The 18122-nt window shown below is 41.6% G+C and overlaps 1 protein-coding gene across 7 annotated transcripts in view; it reads right to left on the bottom strand.

The window, feature by feature from the left end:
• Positions 1-18122, bottom strand: part of SGMS1 (sphingomyelin synthase 1) — a 264910-nt gene that overhangs the window by 97533 nt on the left and 149255 nt on the right. For 6 of the 7 annotated variants that reach the window (XM_036264649.1, XM_036264653.1, XM_036264650.1 and 3 more), the window contains one exon: positions 14072-14152. The gene's annotated coding sequence lies outside the window, so the exon portion shown is untranslated. Of the gene's footprint in view, positions 1-1205; positions 1325-14071; positions 14153-18122 lie in introns of those variants that run through there. The other variant, XM_036264654.1, reaches the window with a different exon arrangement.

Genomic DNA, 18122 nt, shown 5'->3' with positions numbered 1-18122 from the left:
TTAGAAGTGATTGATGTCAAGAGAAGTTTCCTTCACGACCTGAAAAAGTCAGTTGCAAAGAACTTGACTCTTTCTGTCTGTTACCAAGCCTGTGTACTGCATTAGGGTCTATATCTTCATAAATGAAGAAGTATAATGACAGTATTCATTAGTTCCTGTCATCCTTTATGCTACTAGGATGTCTTCCGCCTGTCTCTCCAGGAGAGTCAGTGTTTCTGATGGTGATATATGTCTGTTGCACTGTGCATGTCTTTAGCAAAACTGAAATCATCACAGGAGTCTGCTTCTCCTGTCCCCTACCTCCCCAGCCTCTTGTAAGAATTTACTTGCAGCATACAAGTCTCTATGCACTGATGACTAATATCTTACATAAAAAGCAGATTTTTTAAAAGAAGCTCACCGACTTTATTTCTACATAAATTTAAAAGTGATGATCAACTCAACAGGCTTAAGAGTGGAATGGAAATAGACCTCACCTCTCCCAATTCCCACTATGGTACAACTACTCCAGATAGCAAACACAATTAGGAAAAAATAAAAAGCAAATGCTATGCATTCTTCTCAGTGTATTTATTTCCACAAATTCCACAGAGCAATTACCTGGCCACAATAAATAGGAAGCATAGCTGTGGAGTAAACAGGCTCATTCCACAACACGGGAGCACGTGCTTCCTTCTGGCACTCAGCACAGACCTCACTCACCAGCTCAGCTTCCCCCAGCCAAAGGAGTTGGCTGAAGGAGCCTTTATTTTATTTAGTACAGGGGCTGGAGTCTGAGAAAGTGAGTCTCTTCCCCAAACTTAGTGACAAACAATAAGTACAATCCCACTCTCTCCAAAACCTCCATTAGGAAAGCTTGATAAACCCAAACCGAAACCACCGCCTGACCCTGGGCTCTCAGAAGCACCCCACAAAATGTAGAGCACCGATGCAGCCTACCTATGTGCTGACCCACCGTGTCAGCAGCTGCACCGTGAGCGTTCTCGGGTGTCAACAGCTCCTGACTGCCCATTTTCTCATCAAAGCGAGATCCAGCGCAAACTAAGATCCCCTTGACCTCGCCACAGCAGGGGGAACGGCAAGGGCTGCATTAGCGGGTGTTTTCTGCGAGGTAAGAAAGGCTATTTCCCCCTGCTCTTAATGGGTCCCACCGGCTGTCAGTGCCCCAGACAGCATTTTAAGGAACCACAGCATCCCAGACTTACGGTCTGTCCTCGCTGGAGGCAAAGTCTCGGGAAAGTTCCCGGGGCACTAAGTTTGCGCGGCTCCGGCACGCCCGGGTGCGCGCTGCCTGCCAAGGACAGGCAGAAAGGCGAAGGCGGTCCTCGGCGCCGACCCCGGCCCGCTCCTGGGGCGCCCGCCTCCGCCTCCGCCTCCGCCTCCCCCTCCGCCGCCGCGCCGCCCTCTCCCGGGCCTGCCCGGCCGCCTGGCAAGGAGCGCGGTGCTCGAGAGCCCTGCGGCCGGGGCGGCAGGCGCGTCCTCGGTGCGGGGCAGCTGTGAGCTGCACGCCGGTCCAGCCCAGGCTCCAGCGGACGGGCGGCGGGCGCAGCGCAGCGGGCAGCAGAGGTTTTTGGAATGCAGGGCGCGGCCCTCTAACACAGCAGAAAAGAAATGAGTCAGCCCGTGCAAGCCTAACCAATAAGCGTGTTCAGTCGGTTAAGGCGGAACTTTCCCTTCTTGATTTATATCGAGCTTAGGAGCCTTTTACAGTCTTTTTTTTTTTTAAACTTCAGCCTTTAGAAACGTCAAGAAAATGTACATGGCCTTTTGAAAACTTCTAAAACAAGGATGAATATTGTTATGATAGCTACCTGAACAATGGATGTACGTTCATTAATATTCCTTAGGAAAAGTTCTTGACTTGGGCAGCGATCTTGGAGGGATGTAATGAGGCTGGTGGCATTGGGCGTCCCGGCAGATTTGGATCTGACCTCTGACACTGTATGTATGACCTAGGGCAGGGTAATTATCTGCAATGAGGGGATATAATGCTCACTAAGGGAGGCTGACGGTCGGGTGATATGTACTAATACATGCAAAGAACTTGGCACAGCTCTTGGCATAGAGGAGGCACTTAAACAATGCTGTCTTGTGCCTCTGAGTTCCGAGTCAGAATCGCAAAATTGTGGACAAACTGGCCCATCACTTTTCTATTACTCTTTTCAGTGTTAAAATATCCAAAGAATTTTACAGCTGAAATAGTTATTTGGTGTTGCATGGTCTGAATCCCTTATTGAAGTGGTGAAAAACCTGAAGAAGCTTTGGGTTTAGGATTCTTGGATTTGGTGTTCTTATTAAACAATAGAAATTTTATTAGTAGCAAAACAAAGAGCTTACAATCAAATGATTTCATTTATGCTAAAAGTAAATCAACTTTAAAAAAAGTAAGAATGATTTTGGAAATACTCTTTCTTTCTGGGTCATTGTGCTCTAAAAGTTATTTTGGAATAAAAATATATAAAAGAAACTTTATGTATTTGGGGATTGGCAAATTAAAATAAACTATAAAACTGCTAGCTGAAGACCAGTTAAGAAATATATTGATTACTAATGAGGGGAGAGAGTTTTTACAGAGGAAGAATTTTTTTTTAATCCTCACCTGACGGTATGTGTTCACTGATTCTACAGAGAGAGGGAGGGAAGAAGGGAGAGAGGAGAGAGAGAGAGAGAAAGATTGATGTGAGAGAGAAACAGCAATTGATTGCCTCCTGACCAGGGATCAAACCCACAGACCTTTGGTGCACAGGATGACACTCCAACAAAATGAGCCACACCTCCAAGGATTTTTTTTTTTTAAGTTACAAATTAAATGTTGGTTTTGGAAAAGATCTCCTGAGTTTAACTTTCTCACATTTGTTTAGAACCCGTCGCTCTATAGGCCAAGATTTCTTCAAAATATTCAATAGCCAAATATAAGATCTAACGTGAGATCAAGGAATCTAAAATGCTAATTTTTTTTTTTTTATCCTCACCTGAGGACATTTTTCCATTTTTTTCACAGATAGAGTGGGAGGGAGAGAGAGGAAGAGAGAGAAACATCAACGTGAAAGAGACACATCGAGTGGCTGCCACCCGCATGACCAACCAGGGCCGGGGACAAACTGCAACCGAGGTACATGCCCTTAGCGGGAACCGAACCCGGGTCTCTCGGGACCACAGGCCGATGCTCTAACCGCTGAGCCAAACCGGCCAGGGCTAAAATGCTAATTTTTTTCCTGTAAACCAGCACAGGAGACTAGAAAGAACTGCACCAGGAGTCAAGAGAGCTCCTATCCTAATCCCAGCTCTGCCAGTAAGTGGCCAGGTGTGTGGCGGCCCTAGCCAAACTGCTTCATTGCTCTCTGAAGACCTCTAAGAGTTCTACTTGGAAAACCAAGTTATGGTCAAAAAAGTCAGGTGCTAAGCTACAGCACAGGGAATTCAGTCAATATCATCATAATTATGTATTGTGCCAGATGGGTACTAGATTTAACAGAGTGATCAATTAATTAGATATATAAATGTCTAATCACTGTGGTATCCACCTGAAACTAATAAAATATTGTATGTCAACTATGACTAAAGAATAAATTTTAAAAAAATAACCAAAGAACAAGATTAAAAAAAAATTTTTTTTTAAAGGGCAAGCAGAAGATAAGCCTATAACTTAACATTCATCCTTCGCAATAGGCAGAGTTGGTCCTATATTTTAGATGGTATAAAGCTGATAAATCTCTCTTGACTCTCATATTCCTCACAAAAGTAATCTTACTGTTTTGGACATTTTAAGTTAAATTCTGGAGTCATCTGAGCTCCCTCCTTCCCTCTTAACAATTCACGATCAACAGGTATGAGGACAGTGTCCTGGTGTCTTTCACGTTTGTACCATTTTTTCCATTCCCGGTTCGAGCATCTATCCCCTCCTGCCAGGGTCACCGAGGCTGTGTCTCCTACCTGTTGTTCCAGCTGCCAGGCCCTCACTCTGTGCTCCCAGCACAGCATCACCATCACACAAATGTCCAAGTTCAGCGTGCCATCATGTCACGAACCTTTCCTCTCTCTCTCAATTAAACAACTAGAGTTTCACAGTAGCAATCAAAAGGAAAATATTTTGCTTCATAGGCAACTTTCCTCAAACATTCATATAAATATGTATATTTGAGCACATCAATTTTCTGCTTACAGAACTATTAAAATCAATTATACTAGCCAAACTAATAATATGTGGACTGTTACACCAAGAACTGCAGCTGTTTTATGTGAGAAGAATGCAGAAAGAGAAAGGGAAAGCTAGCACATAAGGAAAATGGAATCTAGTCTGTTTCTATTGTCTAGGATCAAGCCAAGCTTAAAATTCACAGAGTGGGCACTCCATTCAGGAAGAAGGAGGGCTTTGTAAATATGTTCACCTGCGATCATAACTCAAAGCACTTAAAAGATCTTTACAATAATCCTTATGCTTTGGACGTAAGGATGCAATTTTTAGAACATTCTCACAATAAAAGAAGGATAACTGTTTCTAGGATGTCTTTGTTGCCTAAAGTTAAAATGCAAAGCACAAAGACTGTCATTGCACAGTTTAAAAAAGTGACAATTAGCCCATGGGCCCAATGTCATGATGCTTAGTCATTCAAAGGCTGGCCTCTACCTCTCCAACACCCACCTTCCACTTAAAAAAACCCTCTGTCAAACAACCAACCTGGTCCACTTGTTTTTCCCTGAAACAGTGGGCACATTACCACCTCACACTGGAGCGCACACCATGCCCTCTGTCTGATGACCTTCCCTCACTAGTTATCACCTTCCAGACCCACTTAAACACTTGCTTTTCCTGAAACCCTCCTCACTGGCTCAAGCCCTGGGGAACTCTCCTCTCCTCCAAATACCTACAGACTATACCTCCTTCTTGAAACTGACTTACAGAACTTTAGCATCTTCCTTCTTTTTGAGATTCCTGACTTCTCTTTCTAACCAGATGACAGAAGTCCATCCAAGGCAGAGATTTCGTTTCCAAGGTCTTGTATCCCCACCCCCAGGACCGAGCAGATTCTGAATAAATAGTCGTCGTCGGTATAATAATGTTTAAGTTATATAACAACCACGAAAGAGAAAGGAAAACTTTCCTTTTGACTGCTGACACATCAAGAGTAAACAAATCTTATAGCTGTTTAAACCAGTTGGCAAGCAGAACTCAAATGGCAGATGCGTTTCCTTGCTCTTTACGACATGTTCCAGCAATACAGATAGCTGTCACTGAGCAGGCAAATCTGAGACTTCCTAAAGAGAAGTAGCATTTACAAGAGTGTTGTCACAGAAAATCTCAGTTCCCCAAACACTAACATACTGAAGAGAAAAGACGTATTAAGTCATTCTATCTTCCCTTTCAAGTAAGGAGCACAAGTGTACATGTTTGATAATCTTGCCAAAGTACCAATTCCTCCTTAAAATAAAATCTCTCCCAATGTACACAGTACAGCCACAGACATCTACCCCATCACCTGCAAGTGCTCCTAACCATAAATGATAAGCAAAGGGGAGTTCTTCAGGGCAACTCATAACGACCAGAAACATATTAAGTATTCATTTGTTTATATGGTTTAAAATCAAAAGTTATGTGATATTTGCATTAGAGAAAGCCTCTGTCAAAAGAGTCATTTTATATACACACGTACACGTCACTAGTATCCTTTGATTAGCACTAATACATTTATGCTTTTATGAGACGGGAATAAATGTTACCATTGTTCTCAAAAGCTATGTTGTAAATCAGCTGTCCTACTAAGCAATTATATTTATTGTAATTGCCCGTGACTAAGGCCCTGACTTCGCAAATATTCCAAGTATAAACAACCCAGAGAATTAGTCAGCATTCCTTAACTTGCAGGTTAACAGAAATGGCACTTGAAGCAGCACAGATAAAAGCATCGTGGGATGCACTGACTCTACATAACCCAGCGACAGAAAAGCCACAGATGGGCTTTAGGATCAGCCCAGAGTGAGCTCCACCAGGACAACATGGCATCTCTGCTTCTACAGTTTGGCTTTGTTCTTCTTTCCTGAACTCTGCCTCCTTCCACGCAACTCCTCGCTCTGCCACAAAGAGGGACTATTCCACAGTTGTAATTTTTTAAATTCTCAACAAAAAGATCACATTCGTCCAGCTTGGGGCCATGCACCCACTCTAGTGGCCAACGTCCCATGTTTGGCCAGGCTGCGCTGGGACTAGAAGTAATGATAGTTGGATTAGCAGGAGAAACAGTACGTTCTCCAGAAGGTGAGTTTAATTCCCAGAGTGGGAAGGAGGGCTCATTTGTCTGCTCAAAAAATACCGCCACTTGTCAAAAAAGCCCATTTTATTTCTATTGTGAATATTACCTAAGCAGTCCTCAACCTGGTAATAAGTTATGTTCTAAAAATGCACTTTTAGAGTCTTAAGTTAATGGTCTCTTATGTGGCACTTGAAATGCATTTCGTGAGAGACAAACTGTAGAGACTGTCTTCTCTGGCCAGTCTTTAAAGGCCTATTAAACTCATGAGTTATCTGAAGTATAATGTTAATAATATTTCTAATACTTTCTCAATCCCTGTTCATAACATTATTCCTATAGGAAAATGTATTTGAAATTCCACTTAGAAGAACAAAAAATGCTCAATTTAATCCATTTGTTGCGTATCTAGTAATGACAGTGGCTTGCTTTGTACACACATTATTTTACATGTAATCTGTACACAACACCGCAGGGCAGATGTTAAAAACTGCACTAAACCCATGAGGAAACTGGGAGTCAAGAAGGTTTTGATGCCCGAGGTCAATTGTCAAGATAAGTCAAAGCCAGATTCAAAGCCATGAACGATTGCACCCAAGCCTGGGGCCGTTACCTGACACTCACAGCAGCCAGACAGACGTGGGGTTACACCTGGGGAGACTGAGAGCTAGTGTTTCAGACTCTGTGAATATCTAGATCTCTGTGTGGAGAAGGGACTAGTGGGCAGTCACAGCCAACAGCCAGACACTAACTTTCTGTATCTTCCTGAGAAGGTTCTTCTCTGTGGCAGAACCAAAGAAAATATTTCTCTGAATAAGCCTTAAACTAAACTGATGGTTCTTGTACTTGAATGAAGGTCATCTGAAAATTAAGGGTCTAAAAATAGCGTCTTCATAAAAAATTTATTGTGCCCTGTTGAAAAAAAGAGGATACTCTCTATTAAAACACCTGCCTAAGGTGTTTTAAAGGAAAATAAAAATGCAAAGCTACATATGATCCTGTTGGCAGTGTAGGAATCAACTAGCTGATCTTTGTAATATGCATTTTCTCTTTAGTCTGAATCCTCTATATTCTATGATCATGACTTCTGTCTTCTCTTATTCTTAGCCTTATTCTTAGTGTGAAGGAGGAAAATTTTAATCGTTGTGGAAAAAACAAACTGATTACTGTTCAAAGTCACAGCATTTAGCATTTGGCATTAACTCCTTATATATGTAGTACTCACTATAACGCGGGCAACTGGGTCTGGCCAAGGTCATTCCTTCCCTTAAACTTTCCTCCTTTATCTCTGGTCAACTTTGAAACATTAGGTAAAAGAGTAACAAGGTGTATTTGTCATCTCTCTCAGAAAAATGCATCATTCTAAATTTACAGAGTAACATAAAGCCTTTAATAATGACAATATTAATAAAAACAATTGGTTAATAATAAAAAGTGCAAAAATAACTGACAAGTGTAATTACGTTCTGCAAATATAAATGCAATCAATGCATTTAACCTCATTCACTGTGTTTTACTCTTGGAAAACTTTTTGGTTAAGCAGTATTTAATAATACAACAAGAGAATATATTAGCATATTTGTCAGGAAAAATAACATTAAAGTCAACAATTACGAACCTGCCACCCAAGCTAAAAAGCAGACCTGTGGCTGACAGCCATTTCTTTTTGTGTGTGATGGACAAAAAGACTGAAAAGACTTGGTTCAAGATGGGACTTTACTAAATTAACCCTTTGCCTTTTGAAATCAAAGTGGAGAAGTCATCAGAAGTAACAAGACAGAAAACAGCTGAACTCATAACCATAAAGGAAGGGAACAGCTTCGCGTTTTGTCTCAACTCAGAAACTACTAGTCAGGCAGACCAGTAGGAATGTTTGGCTCCACTATGGTCCAAAGCCAGAATTAGGAATATAAAATTAAGTCAGATCTCCTTAACATCTGTCATGTCACGAGACACATGACTTGATATATGACAGGTGAACTCCAAATTATTCCAAGTTGAGGTAAGGATGACTAAGCCTAGACAAACTGGTTCTCCCGTGCAGAGCCTTAAACACGTCAGACACCAAGAAAAACAGAAAGAGAAGCAGCACCTTGATTAACAACAATGAACTCCACTTCATATATCACGGAAAAAAGAACCAACCATTTCAGGGTGGAAATCAAAAAGTCAATGATTCACTAAGACTTTAATTTTGTTGTTTGTAACAGTGTGCTAAGCAATTTATGTTATGGGGAAACATTTAAGCTTTGCCACATGTGAAGTTAAAAAGTTTACCACATATGTCAAAAGAAAGGATATATACCCTAAACTAGTGAATGAGTCAGTATAAATTGTTCTACTAAAAACACAAATTGAGAATAAGGAAGTCTAGCGTGTGACACAGATGAAATGGTATAGTAAATCCATGCTCAGGAGGGAAGAGAACAGGGAACAGAAGCTTAGTTAACGGAAAGCAAGGCACAAAGAGCAGCTTGAGGCCGACACAACGAAGTGAGGACATCTGCGTGAACGGAGCTCACCGATGATCAAAGTGACACTTTCCTTTAGCCCCTGACTGTCTGCCTTGTTACTGGGACACACAGCATCATATTCTTAGACTCCTGAAGGCTGGGTCTCGGATTATTTTAATCCTCCAGATGTCCAGACCTTAACACAGGACATGTTCTACACGTTTGAAGAAAAAAAATAAATAAAAGATCAACATGGTCAAACTTAAATGCCTTATGTTAATACCTATTTAAAGTGATAAGCTCTGCCCTGGCCGGTTTGGCTCAGCAGTTGGAGCGTCGACCTACAAACCAAAGAGTCCTGGGTTCAGTTCCTGCTAAGGGCGTGTACCAAAAAAATAAAAAATAAAAAATAAAAAAATAAAGTGATAAGCTCTGAAGAAGGTTCGTCTTTGCAGTGCAAGAAAAAGACCGCAGTAAAACAGTTGTAATACAGCAGTTCAGGCTCAATTATGCTGCAGTCACAAACAGCACCAGCATTTTAGAGGCCAGCAACCCGGGGGAAAGGTGTATTTCTGACTCCTGTCTGGTCCCTTGTCGGAGCTGTGCTGGCCTCCGGGTCCTCTTCACTCTGTGACCACGGCAGCGGGAGCCCCCTCACTGAAATACACTGGTCTCACAGCAAAGAGAAAAAGGAGATGGCAGAACCCAGCCCGTGTCTATTAGAGCTTCACAGAAACAGCAGGTGTCATTGTTCACATTTCATTGGCCAAGCTAAGTCCTATGGCCACGCTGGCCATGGGGACCAAACCTCAGTGGGGTGGGAAATACAATCCTCCCATGGGGATGGAAGATGGGGAGGAAGGAACAACAACTTTTGGCAAAAATATAATCACCACAAAGGAATAGAAAGTAACTAAAGAAATGCTTTCTTCCCTTCAGTAATGATGAAAGAAGGTGTCCAATGATAAAAAGCAGTCCCTCCGTTTGTATGGTACTCTACACTGTTTTGATAATCTTGTAGATGTTGCCTTAGTGTGTCCTGCAACCATCCCAGGGAAGTCCTGGGACTTGCCCAAGGCCCAGCAGCGCCTGAGCTACAGAACTCTGAGTGTGGTGTTCTCTCCTCTAAGTCAGCCCTCGAGGCCCCAGTTCCCCTGAAAACGGAGATAATCCCAGACTCTTCCTAAGAACGTTTCTGAGAGATTAAGTAAAACAAAGTACACACAAGCATGTAAAAGCACTCAGTAAATATAAGATCACATCACTGTTAAATTATATACTTGTCCCCGAGCCCATCTGTTCCAAATTGTCTTTAAATTTTAATCATAAAGTGTAGAAAATACATTTGCTAATGATGTTTCCTTCACTTTTCAAAACCATAAGCTCCTCTACTCAGTTTTTTTTTTCTAAAGACATACACACTTTTCCCAGCTTCTATTACCTGCTCACTTCCTAAGGGGTTGATTTCTTAAGACTCTCAAAAAGTTCTGAAAAGCAAAACTTAGTAATAATTTTTATTTCTCTCCAAAGTAAGAGAAATTAAGGAAAACTGAAGGTACTCAGGACCTTCACTTGAAGAACGCTATAGATTCCACTATGGCTCCCAGCTGAGCACGAGCACAGGGCTTCGCACTGCGGGCCCTCTGTCTTCTTCCTCCAGCCCTAATTAGCACTGCTCCCCTGCTGTCTGCAATCCGCTAATTACAGTTCTAGCCTTTCCCCAGAACAGGATATCATTCCTTTGCTATTCCTGCCCCTCTGCTCAAGCTGTCCCTCCTACCTAGAGTGTCCCTTAAGCACTGTCACAACTCTGTTCACGAGATCTTGCACACATAATTCATAAGTACACCACAATTCATAAGCAAAGATGTTAGTTAGCATAGTGAAAAGTTGAGCACAACTGAAATGCCCACTATTAAAGAACTGGTTCCATACAGTATAAGCCACATATACATGAAATGCTATATAACAATAACAAAAATGATGTAGATGTACATTTGTTGGTTTGGCATGGTTTCGGTAATACGGTCAACTGAATCAGGTTTCAAAACAGTATTTATAATGATCCATTCTAGGGAGAAAAAAACTGTGTATCTAATCTAGGCATAGAGAGAGTATGGCAGAATACAAAAAAAAAAAAAACTATTAATAATGGTATCTCTGGGTAGTGATAATACTAATGAGTTTTCTACGCAATTATTTTCACATTTTTAAAGTTCTTTCCAATTAGCATTGTTAATTTTTATAAGTTTTTAAAAGATGTTTTAATTAAAAGGCATTAATCATTAAAGAACCAATTCAAATGTTATCTGCTCCTGAAACCCTCCCCGCTCCAGCCCACTCTTCCCTCCATTTCCCGGGTATTTAATACAGGGGAGGGTCAAAACAGGTTTACAGTTATTCCTATGGAAGTTATATAATAATTAATAAATAATAATAAAACAATAAACTGTTTCACATACCACTGTAAATCTACTTTTGCCCCACCCAGTATAGCTCTTATAACATCAACCACATTTGTTTTGAAATTCTATCTTTCTATGTTCAGATTTGATTATCAACTCCCAAAACAGTAAGCCTGTCTCTATCCACCCTCATGACCATGACTCCCAAGCATCCACCAAACTACTGAGTGTGTTGATTTAAACCTAATGCGAGGCTGTAAAATTTACATATGTGAGGACTACACACCCAGCAGCTCTCTAACCAAAAATTCATCTATGCTGGAGGTGTTCAGAAATGGCATAAGGGCCACTCTGGGGAGAGAAATTATAAATCAGAATATTCCTCTGTTAATTATTACCTCCATGTTTGCTTTCAAAGTTACAAAAGATACCCTTATTCAACTTCATTCAGACAGAGGTCAACATTTCCTAATCCAGAGGCAAGTCTCTCAGATTTCTACCCATGAGTTTTCGTTTGAAATGAACAAGAGTTACTTTTGCAATAATCCAAGTCTATGCCCAACTCAGTAGGAACTATAAATCTGTGTTTGTTAGGAAGAAATAAAGAAAATAAATGTTTACATTGATGTAAGAGAATTGACACAAACAAATGTTTTGAAATATCCACGGCACTTTTTTAAGGTTCAATAAAAAATGTGTTTTGAACACTAATCAGGAAGAATATATGTACCCCCATGTTCATAGCAGCACTATTTACAATAGCTAAGATCTGGAAACAGCCCAAGTGTCCACCAGTAGACAAATGGATAAAAAAGCTGTGGTACATATACACAATGGAGTACTATGCAGCGGTAAGAAAGAAAGATCTCTTATCCTTTGAGACGACATGGAGGGACCTGGAAAGTATTATCCTAAGTGAAAGAAGCCAAGCAGAAAAAGACAAATACCACATGATCTCACTTATATACGGAATATAATGAACATAACAGTCTGAGGAATACAGTAGACCCAGACACATGGAAGTAGGGCACAGACTGACATCCCTCAGAAGAGGGGATGGGGGGTGGGGGGGGGTGGGAAGAGATAAACCACAGAACTTATATGCATGTATGCATGACCAATGGACATGGACAACTAAGCTGGGGACAGGGTGGAGGGGGGGGTGGGGTGGGGGGTGCCAATGGGGTAAAAAGGTAAAATATCTGTAACAAAAAAATAAATAAAAAAATCATAAAATAAAAAAATGTGTTTTGAAAACTAGGTGGGTGAGATTTAAAATAAAAACCACCGCCACAATCTTAACTGTTCCTTAGCAATTTCAGGTTTTAATTGTTCCCTTTAAAGGGCAAGATAGAAACCCAAAGAAAATGCTTTTTAGAAGAAACACTGAAATATCTGATCCAATTACCTTTCTTCCCTCCATCTTACTCCCTATGATTTGTATCAAGCCCCTATGAACTTTAAACTGCCTAGATTTTGTTTTGTTTTGTTTCTCTCTTTCTGGAGACAATTCACTTTCATTAAAACTTAATTTCTAAATCAAAAAGCAAAGCTTTGTGCTGAAGTTAGTCAGGAGGAACGCTGGCTGCTGGTCCCGTCGTGTGCAGGGAAGAGGAGGGCGTTCAAAGGAGGGTGAACAGCCTGACTTCTGTCCCAGGACGGCCACTCCGCAGCCAGCAGAAGGGAGGGTGCCAGGGGCTAGTTACAAACTCAGTTAACAACTTGAGAACTCCAGTCACACTTAAGAAAACAGGTTTAAATTCTAAATTGGTCTCAGCTCTTATCTTCAATTCCAGAACCGATGTGAGCATGACAACCTGAGTTGACAAGCAAGGATTCAAAATCAAACCTTGCTTTTATCAACCCAACCCAAGTCTTTCCACCAGGGCTAAGGCAGATCACTGGAAACTGTGGCGCTGGGGGGCCGCTCACACCAGTCTAGTAGAGTCACTGTCACATTCTCAGGATTTCTGGCAAGCCTATTGTTAACCACAGCCATCATTAAAAGTCAAATTATATAAACACACAATTGAAATAAATTATATAAAAACCCAAAAGTTACCACTTCCTATTTACTATATATAACTCATGCTCTTGATGTTATTTGCAACTATTTTAGCTGGTAGGTAAGAAAACTACACAATGGTGTGCTCCTGCACAGCACTTCCCAGCTCTGCTTGTGATGACTTCTGTTGAAATCAGCCCTGGTGGGAACGTTTACACCATAGAAATCAGCAAACACGTACAATCCCCTCCCTCCTTCCAGCAGGGCCAGGTCTTAATCCACCACTGCCTGATAGTAGCTAAGGAAGTTGAGCTGGCTAATCTTCTGAGTCAAAACAAAGGCTTATAAACTGTAAGTCATGATACAAATATAAGGAAGGAAAGTAACTGCTTCTACTGCGGCCCCATAATGTACCAGGCACAACACAAAGTCCTGTCCACACAGTCCTTCCTCTGCGTGCTGACTCATATCAAACCTAATACAGGATGAGTTTACTGAGTCTCAGAGACTGAGTACCTACGGAAAGCACAAGAGCAAGAGAAGAATGTGGGGAAGGTGCAGACGAAGAGCTCAGTTTTATTCCTATTCACTAAATTTATTCCTATCTACCTCCAAAATGTACCCACAAAATGGGGGTAAGAAATAGGCCCACAGAACCAACAGGACCAAGAAAGTGTGTATTTACAAGGTTTAATATAAAAGAATTCCTCTTTTCATCCTTTAAATACATTATGCTCTGTCCTTCAAACTGATGTACCCAACTTAAAATGGCACACTCTACCAGGAAAGAATAATTTCTCAAATGTCAGCATAAATTTTGTAAGCACTTGTGATATTTACTTTAAATATTTTCTCCTTTAGACTTTTAAGTGATTTGCTTCTGCTATTCTTTTCGCATGGCTTCTTAAGAAAAGGCACCTGGTAGTCAAAAGAATTCTGAAGGACTAGCAAAATTTTACTTACTGATCACTTAAAAAAATTCTTGTCATCTTGGCTTCCTATGAGCTATCGGCTCCTCCCACTGTTCCAGTACATTTCCATCACCTGTCATAAGGAGAAAGAATCTGATTAGTTGTATGTCTCATAAAGACTATTTCTTGGTTTCTGTATTAGTTTTCTTATACCCAAAAACACAGAGAAAAACACATTAGTCTCTTCCTTTCTCTCCTAAATTAGGAAAGAAAGGAGAGAATAACATACAAGATCACCCCAAGAGAAAAAAAAAACATTTAAAAAGCCGTATTTCTACTGTTGGGGGTTGGAATGGAGAAACCCTAACATATCTAGCCTTATGTTTTCAGGAAGAGATTTTTAGTCTGTTTCATGGGAAGGAGCAGTATTAAAGTAACCCACTCTCTGTCTCTCCTCCCCAACTCCTTCCTCCTTCCTTCTCCTCAAAGGTGAGTGACTAATCCGCCTGGGAGGACGAGAAAAGGCACCGGCTCAGTGCTTGGCCACTGCGCTGAGCTAGGCAGCAAGGGCCACCGGGGGCCAGCTCATCTCCCACAGTAAGCAGGAAACTGCTGCCTGCTTCCGAGAGGGTGGGCAGCTCCCTGTCCCAGCTTCTCTCCAGCTGTTACTGGATGACTCGGTCAGGGCTGCTGGGTCCAATGCACGTGTTAGAGGAAGAAGTAACTGATACTTCTGTGTTCTCTAATTTGAATCCTTGCTCTATTTCTTGAATTGTTTAAAACTTATAGTATAGGAGCCCAGCAGGTATGGCTCAGTGGTTGAGCATCGACCCATGCACCAAAAGGTTGCTAGTTTGATTCCCGGTCAGGGCACGTGCCCAGGTTTTGGGCCCAATCCCCAGTGGGGGACATGCAGGAGGCAGCCAATCAATGTTCTCTCTCATCAATGTTTCTATCTTTCTCTCCCTCTCCCTTCCTCGCTCTCTAAAAATCAATAAAGGAAAAAAAAATTTTAACTTATAGTATAGGAAAGATGAATAATTAGATAATCCAAACCATCAAAGGACAATACACAGAGAAAACCTTGGTTCAAAGTACTAGCCACATGACCTTGGGAAAATCATTTCATATTTTTCCAGCTTCAATTTCTTCATTTCTGAAAAAGAATTAATTGCCCCCTCCTATACTGTATGGATGAAAAATATCTGCCAAAGTCAAGCATACCTTGATCCAACAAGGACATTATCCCTGCACCAGGAACACTTAATGCCCAGTGATCAGACTTGCTACTTTGTCTATATTTACATCCCAAACACTGGAGATTTATAATTCATGAAATAATGGAATATGCTCAGCCAAGTGCCTTCCTTTTTTCAAGAGCAAGTCATTCAGAATATTTTATTTTCGCTTTTTAATTTCATAGCAGGATAGGGCTACAACCTAGGGCCGGAAGTTCTGCTTTCTCTCCCTTCGAAGAAGAGCATGACATGAAAACACTCACCTCTACAGGCAGAATGCAGCTATCACTCGCTTTACATGAAGAACACTTGGCTCCAAAGAGACAGCACATAAAATGGAAACCTACCATCTTTCCTCACCTGAAGCTTCAGTGTTAAGTCCTCAAAGAGGTTAATAATCATTGTAAAATGGCTTCACACACTGATGTACCATGAGAGACAGTGTCATTTCAGTTATAGACAGAAACTTCAAGCTATCCAAACCATCAGGGAGGGTGTGTGTGTGTGTGTGTGTGTGCCCGCGCGTGCGCGCACGGCACACCCATGGGACATGAAGGCAGAGAATGAAGCAAACACCACATAAATCCAGAGAGTTTCCTAGTAACAAAGAAAGAACCTGTCAACATCAATAAAAGCAGCAGGGAAGGACTGACCAAAGACTCGTTGATTACGCCCAGTGCTGAGAGGAACATGCTCACGGCTAGCTATAGCTTTGGATGCCTGGTCACTTGGCATGGAAGCCTTTTAAAACGATGGAAAATGCAGAAGGCTTTGTTATAGGTTTAAAATAAATAGGCTTGAACTCCACCTCTGCTATTTAACTGCAGTGTGGTCTTTGCCAGGTAATTTAATCCTTCTAAGCCTCAGTTTCCAAGTCTGTAAAATAAGGACAATAAGCATACCTTGGAGAGTAGTTATTTAGATTAGAGATGATGCATTACAGTACCCATCCCTGAATATGTCCCTAAAATATAATTGCAATTATTACATTTACTAGTCTAAGTATGACAGTCTATTAAATTCATGGTTACCATTGCAATTATGGTGTACAGTCCATTAAACTCAGACTCTCTCCCTATGTGAACACTTTTGGAGAGAGGTTCAAATCATACTTCTGACAACAATATAAAACTTCTCTATGTTGTTCTGGAGTGGTAAATGGACATTCCCTTTCAGCGGACAGCCTTTACTAATGTAAAAACAGAAAGCTAGCTATGCACGTGTTAGCATTCTTCATATCAGTACTGAGGGCTTTTTTCTATGATAAAATTGTTGAAAGAAGGAATGAATCATTTCCATCAGTGCTAATTATTCTGGTGTCCACTGCAATGCCAAGAAGTCAGCGGGCATCTGTGAGAGAGAAACGCCACACTGAGAACGGCAGGCACCCAATGCCCAGGCCAGCTTCACATTATAGTCTCCACACCAGTGTGAACCTGCCGGCTATGTTTTCAAAGAGAAGACACGCAGCTGAGGCAATAGCACCATTTAAACAGAATTTGCTGTCTACAAAGAGTGTCCACTGACCCCTTCATAGTCATCCCTTTAGGACTTACTCCGGCGGTGCTAAGTGCTCAGGGTGAGTTCAGCACTGTTCTTTCCCCGTCAAAACCATGCACAATTACCGCCCACAAAAAAACCTGTCTCATGACAGTTCAGCCATTCCTGAACAAACACCACTTTATTTTCTGTGGTGGAAAATATTTTAATAGGTTCAAGGAATCAAATTCATCCTCAAAGATGGTCATTTCCCACCACTACGGTTATTCAAAAAAAATCACAAAGTGACTTCAACAACTGACTAATGGACTAACCATTTGGCGGAAGTCCTGGAGGGAGGGAAGGGATGACAAGGTGGTTGAGCTGAAGTTCATTTTAAAAATGCAGTGCAGTGGCAGTATCACCGAATGTAAGCAATGAATGAACTTAGCTGGTGCATTTAAAGACAATGATCTGAATGTACAAGTCCTGGATGAGATGATTAAATGCCCAGTGCTTCCTAATCATGCTTCATACCTAATGTTGAGATCCACAACAGTCACACAAAAAGCTGGCTAAAAATAATACACTCCTTTTTGAATGCATGGTCTCTCCTCTAGGGTGAGGCCAAGCCTGCTCCCCGAAGGTGGAAGGAGACGGGTGGGTATCAAAAGCAAGAGCATTTCGGAGCTAAGAGGCTAGAGGATGGTCACGAAGGCCGCAGAAGTGGACCACAGCTCTTACACCCATAAGACATGATTGCTTTGGATTCTCAGGCTCTTGTCTTCTAAGGAGTTAGCTCACTAAGAGGATTGGGCTGCCTCTGCTGGAGACAGTGCCCTGTGGTCATTAAGAGCATGTATTTTGCTCTCAGACAGAACTGCATTCCCCAGTCTGCCCTGAAGACCTTGAGCAAGTAGTTTAATTTCTCTAAGCCTTGGTTTCTTCATCTACAGAACGGGAGTTACAGCAGTACTACAGCTTATGCTGCCACCTGCGTTAAAAAGCATAATGCCTGCAAACAATTTAAGAGGGCTCGCGGCAAACAGTAAGTGCTTACTAAAGTTGTTGCTACTGCAAGTATGCTATCCTCATCCTTAGGAGGCAAAGCAAGTTCCAGTTGATGATGTCAATAAAAGAAGAGCTATCCCCCTACACTCAAATATGTTCCCACCTTCTTCACCCGGAGACCAGAAATAGTTTGAGGTCGTTTCATTTAGCAATAAAGTGCAAATTGCTCCTATACCCATGCATATATCTTGGGTGAGGGTGGCACAGCAGTCTGCTGGCCAGTGGGAAAATCAAAAAGGTGAACACCAGCCACATACACACAAAACTGAATCTCGTGCTCGAGGTTCCTCAGCTAATAAAGGGCAGAGCTGCAAT

Source organism: Molossus molossus, unplaced genomic scaffold (genome assembly GCF_014108415.1).
Source record: "Molossus molossus isolate mMolMol1 unplaced genomic scaffold, mMolMol1.p scaffold_m16_p_17, whole genome shotgun sequence".
Lineage (NCBI taxonomy): Eukaryota > Metazoa > Chordata > Mammalia > Chiroptera > Molossidae > Molossus > Molossus molossus.
The sequence above is the reverse complement of the archived record's forward strand: the minus strand, read 5'-3'. Positions and strand labels throughout refer to the sequence as shown.